The following is a 24508-nucleotide window of genomic DNA, read 5'->3' as shown; positions in this document are numbered from 1 at the left end:
CATGCGCTTAAATTCCACCTACTTCCATATAAATTTATTTAAGTAGCCAAAGTCTTTATTAACTCTGGTCCTTAATCTTTACCTATTTCAGAACATATTGTATCTTCTCTGGCTATTATAACTATTTTATGTGCCAAAGAGATTGAAATTAAATATACATTCTGCCAAGACATAAATATTCCTCTTATAGATAAATCAATATGTTAAATAATTCATAAAGATTTTAACTGATGTTTTAATCTAATTAAATAAGCACAGTCTATATCTTAGTAGTTGATACTAAGTTTGACTGGTTTTAACTATCCCTTCCAGAGATGATACATTGAATCTGTTGCCATATTATTGTTTCTGTATGTATACATTTATTAATGGTAGATTTAAATAAGCCCAGTAGGATAGGGATTGGAGAAAGAAGAGTGAGAGGGAACAGGCGAAGTAGCATCTCTCTTCATAAATTTTCTATGTACTCTTACTTTTTTTCTTAAAACATTACTTTGCAAGGCAAACAAACGAACCCAAATATTTAAGCTAATCTTTTAAGTGTTACAATGAAAATGGCGTTTTCACTTCATTTAGAATAAGCATAGGTTGAACATTTAACACAAATAAAAGCCATACAATACAGCCTTAAATGATTTAGCAAAAAATTTTATTGTGAGTAGAGATGAATGAAGTATGAGTTACAGTGATTCTGAACAAAATCTGCCCTGTAAGACAGTATATAATCAATAATTCAGATAGTATTTCTTCTTATTCCCTTTTATTTCAGGTGATCATCCAAGAAGTTAAAGGTTCCCCATATATCAACACTCTTTTATGGATTCCTCCCCTTCCATTTTCTACAGACTATTACATACTTTGTCACAATAATATGCATAGCTGTCTCACTAATGAGAAGCACTCACCTGATGGGAGAAAGCATACCCTGACAGATGCCATTTCTTTCTGGCCTCTTTCTGCATCAAGTAATTAATGGTCTCTCTATTATTGCTCGACAGTTTTCTAAAAGAGCTTGCTGGGGACTGTAAACCGTACCAAAGAATTATCCCTCTGCTGTCATCCTGTTTTAATTCTGTAATTCTTTGGCCTGACCAAGATAGTGTGGTAGTTTTTTTTTTTTGTGGTCTTGGTGCTTTGGTGCAGAATAGGAGCTTGAACAAAAAGCAAGTTACAGGCAGCCCTGTGTACAAATCCTCCCTTTTGCTCAAAATGAGAGCATAAACCTAAAAGATAAGTGAGCCCTGACTACAGAACCTCTTCATGAGGCAAATTCCTGAACAAGAATGAAAATTAATCAATGTTCTGATGATACCTAATAATACTGCAGTCATTGAGAGTGATTTTTATTATCCCTAATGAGCATTTTATAGATACTTGTATTTGAGCAGTGCCTGAATCTTTCAAAATAAGAACCAGTGTTTTCCCTGGAGAAGAAGCATGTTGCTGAATGCAATCTGTCAGCACGTCGGGGCTTCTCAGACTCCTACACCGTAGTAACAGATGATCAAGTCCTTTTCCATGTTTCATGAACTGAAGGTGTAAATCAGTTTATCCATTAAATAAGTCAACACTCCTCTTATCTATCAGTTGCTTTGATTTTCTAGATAAAGGTATAACTTCTATTGCAAGTAATTAAAAAGGAATAATTTATTTCACAATGTAGTTTCTATCACAGTCTGCTTCAAGCCTAAAATGAGGGCAACCACTAGCTATAATTTTTGCTTTTCTAACCTATTCTCTCAAAAGAGGAATGTGATTTCACTTTGATTTTTCATTTCCATAACACGAACTCTGAAGTATTTCATATATTTAAATGCAGCTAGTCCTGAAAACATAACAGTCTAGGAACCTGGCCCTTTCCCTTTACTACCAGGCAAATATGAAAATGCAGGTAGCCTTCTCCCTTGTCTGTTTTACTGCTGAAGAATAAAAAGATACTCACTTGGAGTTCCTTCAAAATACTATTAATTTCATTAAAAAGGATGTTCCCACTGGATGGCAAAGATTAAAAAGATAATTGAATCTTCATCTTTTTCACACTTTGAATATGTTTCCTTTTCTATAAACCATTTATTGTCTGATCATTGTTCTTATCTTTGAGCAGCATTTTAAATTACATAAATATAGTCTGCTATTTATCCACAACATTTCTGTGAATTTCTTTTGCTAGTCAGTCACCAAACAGAAGTTTAGCGTAGAGCTTTGTCTTCACCAGTACACCCTCGCTCAATATTCCAAGGCAATTTTAGATAAGAATCATACAGACATACATTTTAAGATACTCAGATATGAGCATGTGTTTCACTTATGCCCTGTAATAATTCTTGCTGCCTTTTAAAAAGTTCAACAGGAAAAAAAATCCTATACACCCATACAATGAAACAACCCTACATTTGTAAAAGGCAGTACATTTTAAAGAAGCTGGGTTTGTACCTGTGTTTACTGAATCTTCTCTTTATGATTCTGGGCAGACATTGCAGACAGCGATGCAGTTCCTGCTGCTCTTTGCTGTGGAATTAAGCTACTGAGCTTTGTGCCACATTTTGGCTATCCTAATCACAATTTTACCCATCCTGCAGTAAACCACCATTTTACCCTCTTAAAAAATGTCAATACAAACACATTGACACCTAATTTACTACACCTTATTATGTGAATTGAGGAAGTGTATAGGAAAGACAGCTCATCCCACAAGCGTTAAGCCAGTTGTCAAGACACTGGAAGGATGTGTGAGCACTTGCTAAGCCGAGCCAGCTTGGAGGGAGGAACAGCAGCTTCCAGCAGAGTACAATGCTGGGAATGGGCAGCTTCCACACAATCAATTAGATTCCCACAGAGAGAAAGAGCTCAATTGATAAACCACTATCTTCTTAGATTTTTAATCTCTGCCACGCAGTCAATTTTTTAAGTGTAATGTGTGACAGGGGGTCTTTCCACATACTTCTTTCACACAAGCAAGGCTTGTGACTCTGCAGTTCTTATCCAGAAGAATAAAAACTAAAAAGACACAGAAAAGGAAGACCCCTAGTACATGACAGCATACTTTTGAGTGAAAACACCCTTTTGCATTTTTAGAAGCCTTGAGGTAAAAATATAACTAGCTTCCACACGAAAGTGGAAAAATGGAAAAGCAGGCTACAACCTCCTCAGATCTCCCAGCATGCATCCCTCCTGACAAATGATCACTGGGAAGGATATTCTAGGATTTGGGAACCACTTAAACTGTGGAGAGACAGCCTTTCTAAATGTTGGGATATTTTCATTTTGTGAGGGAAGTGTTTCAGAAAAAAAGGTATTAAGTATTAGATCTTGAAATCAGCTGATTAATGCATGGTTTTTCCTCCTGCCAGAACGTTTGGAATAAAACAGTAGGGAATACTCTCTCTTAATGCAAACAAGGCTGTCAGCATTATCATGGGCTTCCAGCTTCATGTTAAACCCTGAACATCCTTTCTTGTTCTCTGCAGAATGGATTTGTTTCCAAAAGAGAAACACCAGTGTCACACACCTAAAAATCATATACTATTTTTCACCTCGCTGGGCCTCCACTTTCCAATGCTCGCTAATTGGTACTTAGGAGAATGCTATTGTGCTTTCTGCCTGTCTTCCATGCACAGGCAGTTGGAGTTTAAAATAAATCCTGTTAAGTTCCAGGAGTGGATGATTACTTTCTCATTTTTGGTTCTAAATATGCTGGTTGTCGCTTGATTTATTCTGTCCTTTATCCTTTCTGTTTTCAATGTCTTTCCACTTATTTTCCTCCCACCTCCTAGTGGGAATTCCCACTCACTGGCTGGAATTCAGCAGAAATAATAAACCCAAGTAAAGATCTTTGCCTAAGTGCATGATTGCGGATGCTGGAGCTGTGCCCAGACAAAACCCTGCCCGCGCTGATCGGTCCCTCCCTGTTAGAAGGCAGCAATTAGTCATGTTGGCGGCAGTGTCTGGTCCCCCCAGCCACCTCCCCAGAGGTGTCCTACAGCTCCTGAGAAAAGGCAAGGTTCAAGAGCGAGGCCCTAGAGCAGCAGCTTGTCCCTTCCTATTCCCAGTAGAAATTCTGCAGCAAAACAGCTATGACAAAGGTCTCCCCCCATGCTGCAGTGGCCTGTTGCAGTTAAATTTGCTAGAGCCAGGCATTAGCCAAGGCAGGGTGTGTGGGGAGGGGTTAAAGAGTATTCTGTTCCAGTGATGATGCACAGAAATGTGTCTGAAAACAAACATGATTTATTTCCCTGTGTTAATCTGATGCACTATCAGACTCATGCCACAAACATGCACAAACCTTCTGTTGTCCTTAGGTATGAGAGGTGATGGTCAGCTCCTAAGGATGCTACTCTCACTCTATGTGAGTTCCAAAAATGCCGCTCTCTCTAGGCCTGCCTGAATTATTACATGGGCACATATACAACATGGGACCTTTTAAATGTGTGATTTAACCTTTAAGAGTTACTCTGACAGTAGCTATGTTGGTTTCATCTGAGATTATATTTGATAAAATCACTGGAATGACCTCTTTCAGATGATAAAACTAAAGTTCAAATGTTTTCACAAGGAGCATGATAGGGCTCATTGAGGGATGTCGTGGTTGTAGATCTCAGGAATGCAGGTGAAAGGCAATCCGGAGGTAGAAAAGAGGTACAGCGCAGTATGAACTACATATAAAACGCAATGCAGAAGTAGAGAAGATTCAGAAAAAAGCAGAATGTCACTGAATAACTAATGCACCCTAACTCATCCTGATTCCTTGGACCTTCCTAAAAGTACCAAGCTTGAAGAAATCTCAACCTGCAAGGGTTTAAGTGACTAAAAATAGATAAACTGGATTAAACACACTTTAAATGCACTATAAGTGTAAACAAGTGACTGTAAGTATAAATAAAAACTGCCTCTGCTGGGGGCAGCACCAGTTTACAGGTGTAGAAGTGGAAAACTGTGCACCACAGACCTCATAGCCAATGTAGATGGGGGGCTGTTTTGTGGAAAAGTGCTCATGTTGTTCCACATTTTCCTTCCCAAACACCTCATTCCTGGCATTGTCCAGCCGTCATAGCCTGTAAAGGAAGACAGTGAACAAATACAGCTGTGGGAAGGCAAGAAGAACAAATCTTCTACTCCTCCCTCTCTTTGCTACCATTTGCACATGCAAGTTTGAGTGTCTGGGCTATCAGCAATAAAACAAAACAAAAAGAACCACTCTTTGAGAACATGAGGAGTCAGAAATCATAAAATATCTGAGATGAATTTCAATCACAGGGTTAGGTTTGTAGATGTTCTAGTTTTAGGTGGATTATTTTAGCTCCAGCAAAATAGGCTTGCACTCAGTACTATCTTTCTTTCATACTACAAAGGCCACTGTTTGAAGGGAAGAAGGAAAGAAGAGACGTTAGAAACTATTTACATAGTGAAAAAGAGAACAGAAACAGCGTAAGGAGGAATGTGCACCACACTGAGCCCTCAAAATGTATTCTTTGAAATCACAGCTCTGTGTGGATATATCATCTTGGCAGCTGAAGGAATACTCTATGCAATTATCCATATTAGGAAAACTGTAGAAATTAGAAATGGTTCTGTTTATAGCTTCGTTTTTCTAAGCTGAGTAGTTAACAGCCACAGATCGACTGGCCACCACATTTCAAGGATCACTCCAGACGCTCTGATCATGCAGGATTCCAAAAAGCGTTATCAATACTCAGCTACTGGGAGCTGCTGTCTTTAAATCTAAACACAATTATCAGTTCCCTGAACAACCATTTACTGTGGTGTTCCCTGAACAACCAAGACTGTGTTCCTAAAAAGCCCTCAGCAGCAGTTTTTTGACTATGTTACAATTTCATAGACAGGAGGGTAGATATGAAGGGAACAAGTTACTGTCAGTATTACAAACAGTAAAACATCTCTTAAAGAAAATATTTTCCTTTGCATCTGGTCTGAAGTTTTAAGGTGTATGTAAACCTTCCTATGCTGAAATACATTTTATCTATTTCATGCCCTCTGGTTCTGCCAAGTAACAAGAGAAAAAGCAGAATGAAATTCTTTACACAGTGAATATATCCACAGTTATGTATCTATACTGATGTGATTGATATAAATACAGATTTGTACATGTTTATATTGTTTGTTTACTGGGTTAGATGCATGAGGCAACTGTGGTGCAAGAACCAGGAAGAAATGAGGATAATACCAATGTATTTCACTTACTGAAAACACAGAATAACATAATGCAGCTGTAACATAGGGCTACCTAAAGCAAGCTAGGAAGGTAATGTTTCTGTAGTGGGAGCTGAAGACAAAATTGCAAATATTTGGAAGTCACCTCTATGAATATGGCTGCCCTTCAGGTAATTCACTGATCTTCCCTCTGAAGAGTAGCTCTGAGAGCTAAGTAAGCCACATATATCCCTGAAACATTGAGTTTATGGCTTCGGTAAGTGATAACTACAATTACTTTTTATGCATGTTTACTGACACACATCACCTACACAGATAAATATAGACAATGATCAGTCCACTACCTACTGTAAGTTAAGAGACAACATATTCATCTAATCCTCCTTCCTCTCTCATGGCGTCCTTCCTAAAAGCTCTTCTGCCACTTAGGTGGAGTATGGCAGATGTGTGTATGTGTTCAAAGTAATTATCTGTTGGTGAGGTTTTTTTACCCCTGAGGATACAGTTTGATACCACCATCCATCCTAGGATTTGCAGAAATGCAGTTCCCCCCATTATTGTGGATGCCGTTCCCAGAACAACCACATGCAAACTAGGGGAGCACCATTTAATTTTGGTAGAAACAGTGACAGCACAGGAAATCTTTTGGCTGTTTTGCAATATCTTCCTGGAGTCTTTCTCCAGACTCTTTCTATGCACATGAGGATATAGCAAATCATAAAGCAAAACTCAGGAATACACATGTACCTTGTAAGAAGACTTAAGTCTGGATTTCGTGTGGTGTTATTTAAAATTCCTTGCTTCTGTTAACCTACCTCAAATGTGTCCTCAACATAAAAAGGACATGGAACTGTTGGAACAAGTCCAGAGGAGGGCCACGAGGATGATCAGGGGACTGGAGCACCTCCCATATGAAGATAGGTTGAGGAAGTTGGGGCTGTTCAGCCTGGAGAAGAGAAGGCTGCGTGGAGACCTCATAGCAGCCTTCCAGTATCTGAAGGGGGCCTATAGGGATGCTGGGGAGGGACTCTTTGTCAGGGACTGTAGTGACAGGACAAGGGGTAACGGGTTAAAACTTAAACAGGGGAAGTTTAGATTGGATATAAGGAGGAAATTCTTTCCTGTTAGGGTGGTGAGGCACTGGAACCGGTTGCCCATGGAGTTCGTGAGTGCTCCATCCCTGGCGGTGTTCAAGGCCAGGTTGGATGAAGCCTTGTGTGGGATGGTTTAGTGTGAGGTGTTCTTGTCCATGGCAGGGGGGTTGGAACTAGATGATCTTGAGGTCCTTTCCAACCTTAACTATTCTATGATTCTATGAGTCTATGCTGGATGAAGAAATGTTGCTAAATTCACCCTCAAACCAATCCACTAGTAAGTTCCAAAAGGATTTATTGATGTTTGAATAAACACTGATGTTTCCTCAAAGGGAATTTACCTTGATGGTGCTTTTCTATGTCTGCATTGTTTAGGGACCTTTCAGAGCCAAAATGCCTGGCAGAAACCTGCTTCATTATCTCAAGTTGCAAGCTTTGCAGATCACAGTAGCTTTAACTGGCTCAGGCCGGAGGTTCTAAAGATACATTTTGCTCCAGTTTCACTGCCCCTAAACCCCACGACAAAAAATAATTAATGTTAACTTGACAGTTAATTTAAAAACCTTATAGCCAGCTTCTCATCTACAATAAGTGCAAAAGGTGCATTATTCTCTGAAGTGGCGTGCACAACTGGCACAGCTGCAAATTTCCTCTCCGAGATCACTGTTGTAAAAGGACTGTAAGCTTGGTTTGTCTCCCCCGCTATTCCATGTAAAGACTCAACAAGAGCAAGTGCTGATATTCTCTGTCACAGCCTCTTTCTGAGTGATCTGGAAGAAGTATTTTCTATTTCTCCAGAGAAAACTCTTCAGTGTCTCAAAAGAAGCTGTTCATTTTGTCTTTTGCTTCCTTCTGAAGCAAATAAAAAGCTGTGGGATAAAATGATTTTCAATAATTTTAATAAATACCTCAAAATAAAAAAAAAAAAAAAAATTGCAGATATTTTGCATTTTCCTTTAAATGAAACAAATTTACTAGGGCTCCATGTCCTAGTAAAAGCATATAAAAAAACCCCAAAACCAACCCCACAGCAGTATGTATATATATATATATATATATATATATATATATATAAAAATAAAGCATTTGGTAGCATTTGAAAAATGAACCATTTACTCAGCTTAGTCTCAACCCACAAAAAATTCCATTGCCTTTTTTATTGCATCTAGAGCAATTTAGACCCCTGTTTACAGTGAAGCCCATAAGAGCCCATTTCCTTTATATTTTGTTAAGAAAAAGGGGGGGGGGGGGTTGAAAACACAATTGTAGCAGCATATGGTTAGGCATTACTGTTGTTAAATATCAGGGGAAAGAATAATTTCTGAGAGGCCATAAAGCTACTAGAATGACAGTGAGATTTTACGTGAACAGGCAGTAAGAGTATGAACACCATACTGATGGGCAACAGTTTGGACACCACTCCAGTGGGAGGAAAAATCTAAATTAAAGCCCTGCCACATACAAAATGATAACTTAAAGTGATTATTTAGGAGAGAAGTTTCAGTATTGTTCTCACAAAGGTGACACTGACAAGTTTCCATGTGTAAAGGCTTTCCACCCACTGTTTGAAATGGTGGTGTTTTCCACAGCATGATTATTTGTACAGTTGCTTTGTGTACCTGGTACTAAGTTACTTTCATAGCATATTGACCTTGTATCCCTTTAAATTTTGCACAGCTATTAACAGATTATGCCACCACTTTTCAAACTGGTCTTCTGCTAGGTTTTTCCCTTCCTAGCAGGCTTTTGTTTTTTTAATATTTGACCCTCAAGGCATTTCTCTCTATTCATTCCTCTGTTAAAACATACTAAGGGCCTGTCAGGCTGGCTTTTGTTTTTACTGCCTAAAAAAAAGGTGTTGGAAGTATAGCAAATCCAATCCAACAGCAACATTCACGACCAATTTTCATTCAAAGCAGAACATATTTTCCATTTGCTGAGTATCAGTTTGAAGGCTGCAGAAGTATGTTAATACCTGAACACTCTGGAGACAAATGTCAGTGCCAGAACTTGTCTCCTTAGCAAAAGTAAACCTGTACTTTTAAAATCTTGTCCAAAGTTTTTGACTTTTATTTTTTTATTTTCTCACACTGCTTTTCCTCTAAAGGAAAAAAAAGATACTTCGGAATTAAATGCATTGTTTTGTTACTGTTCTGGCAACATCTTGCATTTATTTTAGAGTTCAGCATTTTAACAAAAAAAAAAAAAAATATATATATATATATATCTACAGCAGCTCTGGCTTAAACAGCCCTTCTTGCCTCATCTCTGGTCTTCCCAACTCCCACACTGCCATGCTAACACAACCATCCATGGGTCATAGTAACAGTAAAGAAAAACCTTTTTTGAGCCTGATTTTAACCTGGATCAATTCTGCACTTTTTTTTTTTTCTTAGTGAGATCCATAATGAGAAGTTATGGAACTGAAGAGGAAATGTGGGACTGAAGAACATGGCTGGTGAAGAAAGATTCTCCTGTGTCCACCTCCCTACTAAAAGAAATATTCATTGAAGTACAGATTCCACTTCTTTCTCCACCCTCTCAAATTTATAAAAAAACCCTGGTATTACATACAATTATATGTTTGATTGACATGACATTTTGGCCTCAGTGCTTCAGAGAATACAGATCAGAAAAGCAGCAAAATATCAGTACAAGTTGATTTATGGTCAGTATATACTTTTTGTGAGTTCACATTGATCAGCTTTATCAGTTAGTATTTACTACCGTGCTACCTCAAAATGGAGTTAAAGTCAAAGATTATAAAACTATAGTATCAAGACACATTTTTTCTAATAACCCAAAAGAATGAAGAAACAGTGAGATGTAAGTGAAAGAACTGTTTCATGTTGCAACAGCAGAACGTTAGAAACAGGATACGATGTGGATAATTTAACAGTTGCCAAATAAGATGATTAAAAATATATTCAGTTGAAGACAGTTCTAGTTCAAGTTTCTAAATGTATTTATCCTTGCTTTTAGCTTCTCACATACGACATCTCTCTCGGCCAAGAGGAGGGGATTTCAGTGAAAATGAGACTTTGTCCTAAATGGTGTGAAATATGAGATGGAGATATCTTGTAACAGTGGGTAATGCTCACTGTAAAAATATGAGCTATAAAATTTAATCTTAAATTACTTTATACTGCTAAGGTTTAAGCCAATTCATTACAGCTGCACAGTTCTGGCACAGAGCACCTTGTCACACACAGCCATTAACTCCTCACTGTCTTTGTCATACACACAGAAAGAAGAAGTGGCTAAAAAAGTACAGGGCTCTATTAGTTCTCATCAAAAGGAACACTTTTTAAAAAATCTTACTTAAACCAATTGGAGAAGAAACTCCTTGACTTGTATCATTGCAAAGATTATTCACTTTCTTTATATAATTATATAATTAATCTGTATATAATCTATAATTGGAAAAGATGGGGATTAGTACAGGAAATACCAAAAGCCAGAGGACCTCAATGGAGAACAGATGATGACAGGTCATCCTGAACCAACAGCTCTACTAGAATGAGATCAATAGCTGGGTTCTCCAAATTTTCTTTTAGGATCAATCTTACTTAACAATTTTACAGCTACCCTTGGCACACAAAAATGTTGGATACTAATTGCATTTCTTCATAATGCAATGCTCAACTGAATCAATAACAGCAAGACGTGTATATATCATGGAGGGGAAAAGGAATGGCACTGAGGATGGGGCATAGGTATAAAATGAAATTACATACTACGGGACGCTAACAAAACTTATTTTCTATTCTCTTTTTAAATTATAGAAATATAGAAATGTCACAATGTATCACAGACAGGTATAAATTCAGCTACCCTGTATAAAGCAAATTTTTAGATACTGTATAATGCAGTCAGGGAAAAGGAAACAATCCAGGGACCACACAAACTGTTTCCAGCAGATGTTGGCTGGATGCAGCTATTTAAGTCACTGATGAGATCTCAGCTTTAAATTTTGCTCCACCTTTAAATTAAAAAAAAAAAAAAGTTGGACCTAACGAAAGAAGAACTACTGCAGTGATCAGAGGAATACAGATAGCATCACAGCATCTTAAAAATAGAATACTTCTGGACTTGGCTTGTTAACCTAGAAAAATGGCAGAGTGGGGTAAAATGACCTACAATTCTCCCAAGAGAAAAACACTAGAAGGAAGGAGCATTTCTTTGTACTAAAGGAAAATAACAGGGTCTACAGAGATGAGCATAAATTGATCAATTTTGACATGGAAATTAAAGGCAGTTTTCAGATTTTAGAAATGGGAGCAATGATGGTTAAGTGAACTCCCTGTTTGGTGCACAGTGAGTGGGGGTATCTGACTGAAATCTTTTCTCCTTCCATAGAAAGAGAATTTGGAAATAATCAAACAAATTTATTTAAAAAACCCCACAAAACAAAACCAAAACTAAAACCACAAACAAATCAAATGCCCTCCCCCTGCAAAAAAAACACAAACAAACAAAAAACAAAACCAAAAAAACCCCAAACAAACCAACCAACCAACCAAACAAACAAAAAAGAAAAAAACCAAAAAGAAAAACCCCAACCCAACAAAAAACCCAACCAAACCCCAACCCAACCAACAAAACAAACCAAAGAGGACATGGTCAAAATCCTAAAAGCTTTAACATCACAAAGAAATGGATCAAATCACCGCACCAAGGCTATTATTCACAGTGGTGAATCACACAGAAGAATGACGATCAACTGTAGTACTTTCTTTTAATACCTCCAAAACTTTATTTTACTAATAAATTATTCTAGATGAAGCACGTTCTGATATTACTGTTTGTGATTTCCTCCTGCTTCTATAAAACAAACCCTTCTCCCTTTGTGAGAAACAAATTTCAGATCTCTTAAAAGTTCTTTTCTTACTCGCATTTCTATACCTCCTCCAGCTACATCTGAGGAGTAAAGATACTTTGAAGTGTTGGCTCCCTGTTATCATTTAATTCACACTAAACACAGTCACACACGCCAGAAAGGCTTGACTTTGTACTGCGCTCAGTAAGCGACAATGGAAGAATAAATGGAGCCCATCCATTTACATTGGTTTCAGTTCATGGTTTCAGAGTGAGATAGATCAGAATGTCAGAAATACAGATGAACATTCCAGTCCTCGGTTTTGACTTTAACTTACAAGCTCTGAAGAACTGGTTTTGATTCACAGATCAGCTCTCTAGTGAAAAACTTGCTATAGCTCAAATTAATAGAAAAGCAACTGGCTTTAATTTATAGCATGTATGAAATGTGTTAGTAATCTTTTGTTAGCAGAAAGAGCTGATAAATACAAATAGGGAAGGAATATACACTAGAAAATATATCTTATAAAGTTTAACAGATTATTACAGTCATTCCAAAAGATCTTAGTTCTTCATCTTTAAATTCTTCTAAGGAGTCACAGATTGTCTTCTAGTTTCCAATGGCCCTACCTATTCTCTAATAACAACCAGACTACTGAAATGTAAAAAAAAACCCAGCCTTGCTCTTTCAAGAGCCTTTGTAACTCATCCAGAATGAGCTACACTTTCCTTGGTCCCGTGCCTGTTACACTGCCCTTTCTTTATAGCATTACTAGTTATTGTTTTGGGTTTTTTTAATGAACTGAAGAATTTAGTCATCAGGAGCACTGTACTATGGTTCATAATTGAGATGTTCTCCCATACTTTATATTTTGATCATGCTTAGCTACACAAGGACAATAGTCAAGTTAGCTTAATAATAGCCAGAAGAAATGCCTTTAATCCAATTGGTCACAGGGCACATATCACCAAAAACAATTTCTTTATAATTAAAAGGTGCTCACAGGCATGGTGAAAGCTTGGAAGTTGCCCAAGGATTTAGGGAGAAGTGCAGGGATTTTTTTTCCATGGACAACAACCACACTGAAGCAATTTCTGAAACACGCTGATAAGCTTTACCTTTGAATTTACATTAAAGAACTCAATAGATGCTACCTGTGAGAACAGCTTGTGCTTCTAAACTGACTTGTGTCCTATTGAGATTAAGGACACAAGGCCTCCGGGAGATTAGCACGTCACTTGGTTTAAGTGACATCCAATGTATTTTATTGACATGGCTTCTATCCTGCAAAACAAGCACTTTTAAAGTGAAACATAATGAAAATTTTGTGTGGCTTTATGGGCCAGTGTATAACGGCTTTTCATAGGGGATTGCTAGCCACTATTGACAGGTCTGTAAATGAAACCAATGGTGCTTGCTATAGATACCTTGACAGTACACGTCCCCACATACTAATACAGAGGAGCTTGCCCAAAGCAGCTTTACACTGTGTTTTAATTTTAATGGTGCATTGCCATGGACTAAGGACTTTGAACCTCATTCATTGCATCAGGCAGATTATTACACTGAATTTCTACAGGTTTTGCTCCAGAGTGGTATTGAATCACAAGGCCACACAGGTCTTCAATTTAATTTCCTAATTGTTTGTTTTCAGCAATATGAACTAGAGTCTTGACTGCAAGAAAAAAAAAATTGGTGTGTAGGTGAAGAGTTCTCTCACCTTCATTTTTAATGTTGTCCTAATCATGGGGTGCAGTCTGAATGCACCACTTGCTGCTGAGGAGCTGCATAGTGGGAATGAGAATAATTATTGAATTGAAACTGTACCAGCTCAGGAGATATGATGTTTTGAAAGCCTGCCTGCCAGCTACCTGGACTCCATTATTCTGGAAAAATAAGCTTTTTACTAACACTTTGGCAAATAAATTTTCCATTCTTCTGTTTGTCCTTTTGATCTGTAGCATAAAGAGACCACATGTAGTGAGGGTGATATAATGCAGGAAGCTATGCTATGCTGATGAGAAAACTAAACAGCATTAAAGCACACAAATACACACAGACATCATTAGGGAGTTCTACAGGAAAAACACATATTACAGCTAATTAAAATGCAGTGACGTGTTAATGCAAAAAGAAAGGATGAAAGGAATGCAATATCTTTCTATGCTAAATCATTTTTGCAGAGTACAGAAATATTAAATATGAAGATAGAAACTGAATGTAGGTGCCACCCTTCAAAATCTCCGTCTTGAATCAGGCTCTTTATTTCTTGCTGTAAATCAATATCAACTCTTAATTTTGACTTCCTAACTCATGACCGAATACTAAAATTAAGGGATATGCAAGTGGATTCCTCCTGGTCCTAGAAATAACCCAGGAGCCATGATACACCAGGCAAGACCTTACACAACCACCATATGTAATGTATCAATGTCACAACATAGGCTAGAAGCATCTGCCTGAAAGCCCCTGTTCAGGAAGAATGTGTGATGAACTGGCACCAGGGCAAAGTAAAAATTAATTCATCTACTCCTTTAGAAACAAAAGAAACCTTGTGAAAGATGAAATTATTTTAACTAATATCCATTCAATTTTAGAGCTCCTCTAATTTCCTGTATTACTGCAATTTGCTGTAATATTGGAGGCATGCACACTAATTTCTCCTTGATCAAAAAGAGCACATTTTTATGAATTTGCTGGAAGACCCCAAGGCTGCTTATACTAACCAGAATCTCTGTAAGTAACCAAGAATGAGAAAAACTCATGAGTGGCCTTTCTCCTGATTTTTGAAACCACAATTTCAACAGAACATCAAAACTGAGAAGGCCTTTTCATGATTACTGTGTGAAATATAAGGCAATGTAGTTCGATCTGATGTTTGTAGCATTAGCTTCAGTTTTACTTAATCCTTCTTGAAGCCACAAGTCCTTCTTCTATGGCTGTGTAAGATTTAGCCAATACTTCCAGCATGGAACTTCAAAAATAAAATATTCTGCAAGAAGCTGAGTTTCTAACTGACCTGCAGAGAGAACTCTTCTAATGCTGTATATACAGATGTATTATATGTATATATATAATCTTCCAAATCTCTAATGATGTCGGAGATGCTGAACACAGATGAACAAAGTATTTACTATGAATGTAAATTTCTGAGGGTCTTTGCAGGGCTTATTAGGTTGGTGGTTTTTTAATTGCCTATTTTTGAGATATTGTAAAGGCTGCAAATCCAGGAAACTTGATAAAATGTTTGCATAACATATACTGAAAAATACTTCCAAGATTTTTTCTAAACAACAAAGGAACTTATAATTCATGCTAAATCATTGGGAAAAGGTGGAAGCAGAGCAGAAGCATGAGGAAACTAGTCATTCTGAATCAATCAAAAATTCTGAAAGTGAACAGATTATCTTGACTTTTTTAATTAATATTGGGGTTTTTCCTTGGTTTCTGAGGAAGAATTATCCAACTCCTTTCCATTTTTAAAATTATACAGGAAATGAACTAGTTCAAAAAGTGACAAGCTTGCATAATGAGCTATGTTAAGATAATACCTTATTTAATGGCGGATTTTAATATCCAGATCACAGAATTCATTCTGCTTTTGGAGGTGACTGTGCCAGGCTTCCTGAATGCTGATTAATGACAACCCCAGGTTTCTTAAAGGGTGCAAAAGGTATGATTAGTGCTGCATATGTGTGTTAGCCAGAGTCTATTACCCCCTTAGCTGTTTGGTATTCTGGTGCTGCACAGCAAGGCAAAATGTCTTCCCATGGTTGGGCAAACTGGCTGTCACTACATTTGTAGTGGTTGCATTCATGTTTTCTTCATTGCTTCTGTTCTTATTTGAAAGAGTAGAACATATCTCTTCAGGGACTGAACAACAAAAATCTTGCTTTATAGAGAGGTCAGAGATGAAAATTTAAGTAAATATGAACTGACAAGAAAATATGTTCTTTTTCTTATCTCATTCCTTTTATATTTAATTTCCTTACCACACTTCATGCTTTGTGGTATTTATGCTTCTTTGTCATAGTTATTAAATAACAGAATTCTTGTCTGTCTTGGTCAGCTAATATGAACACATTTTTATCTATACAATCATTGTTACAGCATTTGCTCCATATAAAAATATCTATTACCTGACCACTACTGCCTTGACTTAGAATGAACTCATGTTTGAATAGCACATTAGAGCATCCTTCTCAGGCATTACTCAAAAGATAGCATCACAGAATCTTTTACAGGCTGTGGATTTTAAAAAAATATATAATAAAAAAATCAGTTTTAGTGTCAGGACACAATATGTTTAAAACAGTAATACTTTCAAGCACAGAGCTGACAGAATCCTGTGTGCTTTTCTAACATTGCGAATTCAAAGAAAACCTCTCTGATGATGTTTGACATTTTCTAAAGGAGAGACAGGGAAAGGAAAGTAAGATAGGAAAAGAAAGAAGGTAGGAAGGAAGAAGAAAAAGAGGTAAAAGGGAACAAGGCCAAGGAAGAAGAGAGAGTGGTGGAGACGGCGAGGGAGAATGGGAGAAAGAAGTTGAAAACCGTTAGGGGAATCTCCCCAGGACAATATTGGAAATGTTCTTGACAAAGCATCGCACAACAGTGAAGCAAATCTCAATATGGAGTTTGTCTCTTCCAGATCCAGGATTTCCCAAGATCAGACACTTGGCTTAAACGGGTGAGTTAATCTGAGCACAACTGCAGGTTCAAGGCAGCAGCTTCTCTGAGGGGCATCTGAACAATTTCATACTGTTTCAGAAAGAACGCATGGGATTTCTGCTTCATCTGCTGAATGTGGCAAACCTGCGTAGTGAACTGGAGTACTTCACTGGTGACAAACAAGAGTAACAAGTAGCTAGCATTCCCTTTGGAGTTTTGCTTTCTTTAACTGCCCCGTTCCCTCTTTGATTTTGTGATAGCTACGCACATAAACACACCTGCACACTCCTATACATATATAAGTATATATATATTCATCCAATGGGAAAGCAGATATTATTGTACTTGCTGTCTGGAGAAAACTGATGCTCTCCTGCATCATACTGACTATACTTTTTAAAAATACATAACCTGCAATTATGTTGTCCCTAAGTACAGGGATGTTGTCCGGGAAGCTAGGGACCAGGTTAGGAAGGCTAAGGCCCAGTTAGAATTAAACCTAGCCAGGGATGTTAAGGATAACAGGAAGGGATTCTACAGGTATGTAGCAAACAAAAAACAGACTAGGGACAACACAGGCCCCCTGAGAAAGCTTTCGGGAGAACTGGCTACACAGGATTTGGAGAAGTCTGAGGTTCTGAATGACTTCTTTGCCTCGGTCTTCACTGGCAAAGGCTCTGACTGCACCACCCAGGTCTTAGAAGGTAGACGCAGGGACTGTGAGAATGAAGACCTTGGGCCCACTGTAGGAGAGGATCTGGTTTGAGACCATCTTCAAAATCTGAACATGCAAAGTCCGTGGGACCAGATGGAATCCATCCGCGGGTCCTGAAGGAGCTGGCGAATGAAGTTGCTAAGCCACTGGCCATCGTATTTGAAAAATCATGGCAGTCAGGTGAAGTTCCCGACGACTGGAAAAAGGGAAATATAACCCCCATTTTCAAGAAGGGGAAAATGGAAGACCCAGGGAATTACAGACCAGTCAGTCTCACCTCTGTGCCTGGTAAAATCTTGGAGCACATTCTCCTGGATGGCATGCTAAGGCACATGAAAAAAACAAGGTGCTTGGTGACAGCCAGCATGGCTTCACTAAGGGGAAATCCTGCCTGACCAGTCTGGTGGCCTTCTATGATGGGGCTACAGAACTGATGGACAAGGGTAAAGCAGTTGATGTCATCTACCTGGACTTGTGCAAAGCATTTGACACTGTCCCACACCACATCCTTCTCTCTAAATTGGAGAGACATCAATTTGATGGATGGACCACTCGCTGGATAAAGAACTGGCTGGACGGCCACACACAAAGAGTTGTGGTCAATGGCTCGATGTCCGGCTGGAGACCGGTAACGAGTGGTGTCCCTCAGGGATTGGTGTTGGGGCCGGTCTTGTTTAACATCTTCGTCGCTGACATGGACAGTGGGATTGAGTGCGCCCTCAGCAAGTTTGCCGATGACACCAAACTGTGTGGTCCGGTTGATATGCTGGAGGGAAGGGATGCCATCCAGAGGGACCTTGACACGCTTGTAAGGTGGGCTGATGCCAACCTTATGAAGTTCAACCACGACAAGTGCAAGGTCCTACACCTGGGTGGGAGCAATCCAAAGCACAGCTAAGAAGAGATTCAGAGTGGCCCTGCAGAGAAGGACTTGGGGGTGTTGGTCGATGAGAAAATGAACATGAGCCGGCAGTGTGCACTCACAGCCCAGAAAGCCAACCGTATCCTGGGCTGCATCAAAAGCAGCATGACCAGCAGGTTGAAGGAGGTGATCCTGCCCCTCTACTCTGCTCTTGTGAGACCTCACCTGGAGTATTGTGTGCAGTTCTGGTGTCCTCAACATAAAAAGGACATGGAACTGCTGGAACAAGTCCAGAGGAGGGCCACGAGGATGATCAGGGGACTGGAGCACCTCCCATATGAAGACAGGCTGAGGAAGTTGGGGCTGTTCAGCCTGGAGAAGAGAAGGCTGTGTGGGGACCTAGTAGCAGCCTTCCAGTATCTGAAGGGGGCGTATAGGGATGCTGGGGAGGGACTCTTCGTCAGGGACTGTAGTTATAGGACAAGGGGTAACGGGTTAAAGCTTAAACAGGGGAAGTTTAGATTGGATATAAGAAGGAAATTCTTTCCTGTTAGGGTGGTGAGACACTGGAATCGGTTGCCCATGGAGTTCGTGAGTGCTCCATCCCTGGCGGTGTTCAAGGCCAGGTTGGATGAAGCCTTGGGTGGGATGGTTTAGTGTGAGGTGTTCCTGTCCATGGCAGGGGGGTTGGAACTAGATGATCTTGAGGTCCTTTCCAACCCTAACTATTCTATGATACAATGAAAAAAAAAAAACAAAGCAGCTAACAGAGATGAGCTGTAACTCATAGAAAAGTAAGCATTAAAATGCATTTTTATTTAAAATATTAATATTTAATATTTCTGGAACTTCACTAAATATTTTAGATTTTCAGAAGATTTATATACAGAGTTAGAAAATAATTACAATAATTCCACACCTGCCCTCACTGTACCCCATTCTGACAGGACAGATAGCTTAGAAGACCATCTTTTTTCTCATTACACTTCCTAGAGTGCACGGACTGTACTGGTCAAGAGGAAATACAAATATAATATATTTTGCAATTTACAAAAATAAATAAGCATAAAATGCAATGAAATAAACGAAACTGTGAGAAAATCATATATTTAAGAGAGTGTGTAATATATTTATAAAAAAAATGCATTAATTCTGTTGCGAAATTGCAAGGAGGAATAGCGGATATTCATTTAAAGCTCTCTATGACATTCTTGTGGCATGTACATAAACCTTTGTAGTATTTTACATGTATTTTCAGGATTAGATTCCAAGCATTCCTGATGGCCTGGGACAAGTTTAACAATTCTGCCTTGTGAGCACATGTAATGACTGAAATTAAAATACACAAACATGTACACTAACACAAGTGAAAAAATACAAACCCTAGCTTTTTATTGGCTCCCAAATAAAGAGATTTGGTAAAAGAAATATTACCTTAATCTCTCCACTTACCACAGTTATTCCATATATATACACTGCCTCTATAAATAAGAAGCTTAAGAGCAATGAGTATTATAAAGCAATAATAAACTTTGAAAGCTAATGCTGGGGAAATTTACATGACAATTTGAAATCTTTCTCCATAGTCATTATGTCATCTTGTAATATTCAAAAAGAGGGATTTGAGTAAAATTTTATTGAACCCTTCCTGTTAAGATTGAAGCAATAATGGCCGCGGAAGGCTTGGAAAATCTCAGCTTTTCAAAGCATTAATAGAGGGACAGAAACCTGCCTGGTTTATGTTACATTCTTTTCCACCATAATTATTCAAAGCTTTGTTCCTGTAGTCCATCTCTCCCTCTTTCAAACACCAAAAATGCACTTTGCATTATATGAGAATTATAGAGCAGCAGCCGTTATTTATCGAACTATTACACAGATGTATTTGGCAACTATCTATTTATTTAATCAATATTATAAATGTAAATGTTGCTCTGAAATGACCTCTTTAGGAACAAAGGACAGCTCTTTCTTACAAGACCACATTACAAGACCACATCAGAAAAAAATCACAGCTCTCTAGTGCTACCTATATTGGAAATTACTCTTCTTTTAAATCATTGCCAGGGAACCTCAGAAGAGCTTACGAATTAATTGCAGAGCATTTTGATTCTCTTCCTCCCCAACCTGTTCTAAAATAGCAAATCATTCTTCCATGTGACAATAAAACTGTTCAATTAACAGTTCAATTTCTACCTATCAAAATCCTTCTTGACTTCATGCAAGGAATACAGAACATGGCTGATGGCATATAAGAGGGTGATATAATCTGTTTGAGAACTGGTATCTCTGAGAGCCAGTTTCACCTTTTTGGAAGTACAGGTCTGTGGAAGACACTGAACTAGGTCACTGCTTCAGTCAGAGGCAGCTCTTCCAGATATCCGGTCTGGGACACCTGGAAGAAAGGTAAAGAGGTGGAGGGAAGGATGGAGAAAAGCAAAGCAAGTCAAAAGTTGGAGATGAATAAACAGGAGTAAGATTTTGTTTCCAAAATAATTTCTTACAGCTATGATCCACAAGCAAACAGTTCAACACCTTAATGATGTGAGGAACAGGAATTCACCTTAGGAGCAAAAGGAGACTGCCTAATATACATTCCTGCAGTTATCTAGCACACACTGAAAATTACTCTGCTTGGACTGAAACTGCCTTTTGAATTGTTGTGCTCAGACTTTGAAGTTCAGCACTTGGGAACTGCCTAGACATTTCTTTCAAAATCCATTACAGGAAAAAAGGAAAAGAAGGATTAACCAGTAAATTATGCTAGCACAGGCACAGTTATTCAGAACTTACTAATTTGTTCTCTGTTTGAGTGAACAGAGAAGGTTACAAGCAAGAGAAACAGGAACAACGTTTTTTCTTGAGGTCTCTTTTTCACCAATTACATACAATAACTTTGTGATATCTGCACTCAAATGGCAAACGTCCTCATTCAAAACAAGGTTACAGATCAGGTTTCTTACCAGAAATGAAGTCTACATACCCACAATTCCACAATTCCTTAAAAAGTGAGCAAGAAGGAAACAAATGAGGTAAAGTATTTGACATGGAACTGGAAACACCTCAAACAGCTTTACTGTGACAAGCATAATAACCCAAAAGCTAGTAACTGGTCTGTATTATTTGGGGGTTATTTTTTTAAATGTCAGTCTTTGCTTAATGCTCAAAATAGTCCAATTCTCCCTTCTGAGGAAGCTGCTCCCCAGGGACCAGGAGTTCCAGAAACAAGCATATTCTTGCACTATTTGCAGCGTGTCAATGCTAGTGGGAATCTAGTATTCAGCTTAATACAGCCCAGAAGAGTCTCATCATGGGGTAAACAGAAGACAGTCTAGCATCACAGCAGCTGACAACACAGGGAGTATGGTAGGGCTGCTGCCACAGGACAGGTAATTTGAAGGAGGACTCTCATATTCCAGTTATCCTTAGCTGAGAAATTCAGTAAGAGAAAAATTATACTAGCCCTGCACCTATGCCAAGGTGAAAGGTAGACAAAAGTGCTAAGGACATGGAGTGAGAAAGCTAAAAAAGCAACTTTTCTCCTAATCCTTTCAGAAAAATAGTCTACGAAAGTTACTGATTTCTAGTCAGTTCTTCAGAATGCTCTCATGCAATTTGGCAAGACATAAAAAGATGAGAATTTGCCTTCATTGGGGCTTCCTGACAATATTCAGTGTGATTCAAAAGAACATTTGGACCCATTTGAACTTGATTCAATATCCAAGTGATATGTGAGAACTTGTTACTAATGGAGTGAGAAAACGTATGCAGTAAAAAAGAAAAACAAAGACAAAGGAGATTATATAGAAGAAGGTGTTGATTTAAATATTCTAAACAAACTCAAATCTTTGTAGTGAGAAGTTTCTGATAAGCTAAACAGGTATGAATTAAATAAGCTATCTCACTTTTATTTCTTGATGTCAGTCAACTCAGACGACACCATGAACTATAACAAAAACATCAGTAACGGAGATTCCTATTGCAAATTGTAAAAGAAATGAGCCCAAGAAAGAAGTAAACCCCAAGAATTTCATATGCATCTATACTGATTCTAGAAGATCCTGAAAAGTAATAATTTTATATGATTTTTAGTATTGGTATATTGTACCCTGTGACTATATTAAAAAGCATAAAGTTACCAGTTTCTAGTAAATTCTTCAGAACATCCTCATAAGGTTTATTGGAAGAACCTACAGTAACAGCCAAAGCAAAGTTATTCATAAAACTTCAAGTTGATTTTTACTGTAGAATTTTATAAGGGATACTGGAACTCTGCCTAACTCAAACTCATAAAATATTAGACTCTTAAAATAAAGCAGATCAGAATCCATCTCCTTTTATGTTACCAAATACTCTGAGGAGAGAATGAGTTCATGGCCTCGTGCTGTGAGAGAACATATCACTTAGATTATTGCTATCATGACTTAGTGCATTTACAAACAAATTGTCTGAGCGCTACTGAAGGCGGGTGCAAAGCAAGGAGAGGTAGCAGAAAATGACTGAAAGCTGTGAAAGCTGAGAGGGAAAAACTAAGAGGTAATGAAGTCTCATAAAACCAGCTCCACTTTCTGAATACAGACAAGACCTGCAAAATTTGACCATTTTTCCAGAGATGGATAAGTACCACCATGGTGGCAATGCTGTAAGAGGTAATCACACATGCTACAAAGGTGGATGTTGGGAAGTTGTGAGGGAAATAATAATAAAATCTGGAATGGGAAAAACATTGGAATGATTAAAACTTCAGGTCAGATTCTACTTGTTTTCATTTCTGTAAGATTACATTGTGTCAGAATTTAAAGGCAAAGAGGAAAGCAATTACTTAATATTCAGAGCATTCATCAAAAGCCATGTCTCTTACAGGTAATAAGAGGGATGCCAGCAAAGCTAATAAGGTCCTGTCAGTGCTCCACTGCATTGCTATTTGCTCTTGCAGAGGGGGAGAGAAAGAATTTATCCCTAAAATCCCACTCATGCCAGTAAATTCAGCTCATGTAAAGTAGCATGGGCTCTGCCAGTTTTGAGGTTTTCTCTTAATGTGTGATTAAGAATTAATCTCATTACGTACGCTTCTGATTTGGAGTTTTAGGGAAAAAGAAAACAAAAAGGAAATAATATAGATACTGCAACCTCACAGATATATATTTTTAGTTGTCACACTTCAATTCCTAAAAGTATTTTGCAATCATTTTAATGGGCTACAATATTTGTAGAGATAAATGCAAAACTGAGACCTGCTCCTCAAGCTCAAACATTCCCTCTCTTTCTGAGGAAGCAATAAACACGCAGCAGACTACTCTCAGCATATGCAAGTGCAGTCAGGACAGCAATGGCTTTTTGCCATATTCCTCTTCTAATTAATTCAAAATTTTGCAACTGATTGAAACTTTTGCTGAGGTCCAAGTCTCCAGACCAAAATCTCAAGAGACTAACAGGTTTTACTTATACTGCTGACATTTGCTTCTGCCATATCTTTATTAGCATGAAGGTTAGTCTTAATAACATGAAGGTACGAGAAGCTGTGTTGGATTATACCACCTGGAAATTCATTTATTCAAGAGGAATCCTCAGCTAAATTTTTGGGGTGACTTTCCTCCTGATTCATAAACTTTTCAGAATGACTAGAAAAGAGGATTTTGTGTGAAAATTGTCACAAAACCTGCAACTAAAGTGACAAACAAGTGCACAGACGTATGACATGTAGAGAGTTTTATTTTTTCTTTATAGATGATGGGAAAATGTAAGTGAAGTTCCATGCTAAATAAAGGAAATTCAGTCTCCAATTTGACTATAAAATTGAATGTTAAAATAATTACAGGCTCATTATACAAATGGGCAGTTTATATGCTTCTCTTTCATTTCATATTTTGACAAACAAAGGTCCCAGACAACTCCAGTTAAAAAAAAAAAAAAGAGAGAAAACAAATACATCGAGTGAACTTCATTGAGATCCTTAATGACTTCTTTCCCTGCAGCATGCATGGCAAAATTTCATAGCAGAAGTGTGACTGCTAAATGAGGGATTCATAAGTTTAAACCTGTGCATTAGAAAGAAATGAGAACAGCTATTAAGTTGGGAAGAGTCTTTCAGAGAAGGTAAACTTGCACCATTCCACACACAGAAATTAACAGGCATTAGCCAGCATGTAATTGCATGGGGTAATGGGGGAGCAGAAAAC

The sequence above is a fragment of the Lathamus discolor genome, chromosome 1, assembly GCF_037157495.1.
Source record: "Lathamus discolor isolate bLatDis1 chromosome 1, bLatDis1.hap1, whole genome shotgun sequence".
NCBI lineage: Eukaryota > Metazoa > Chordata > Aves > Psittaciformes > Psittacidae > Lathamus > Lathamus discolor.
The sequence above is the reverse complement of the archived record's forward strand: the minus strand, read 5'-3'. Positions refer to the sequence as shown.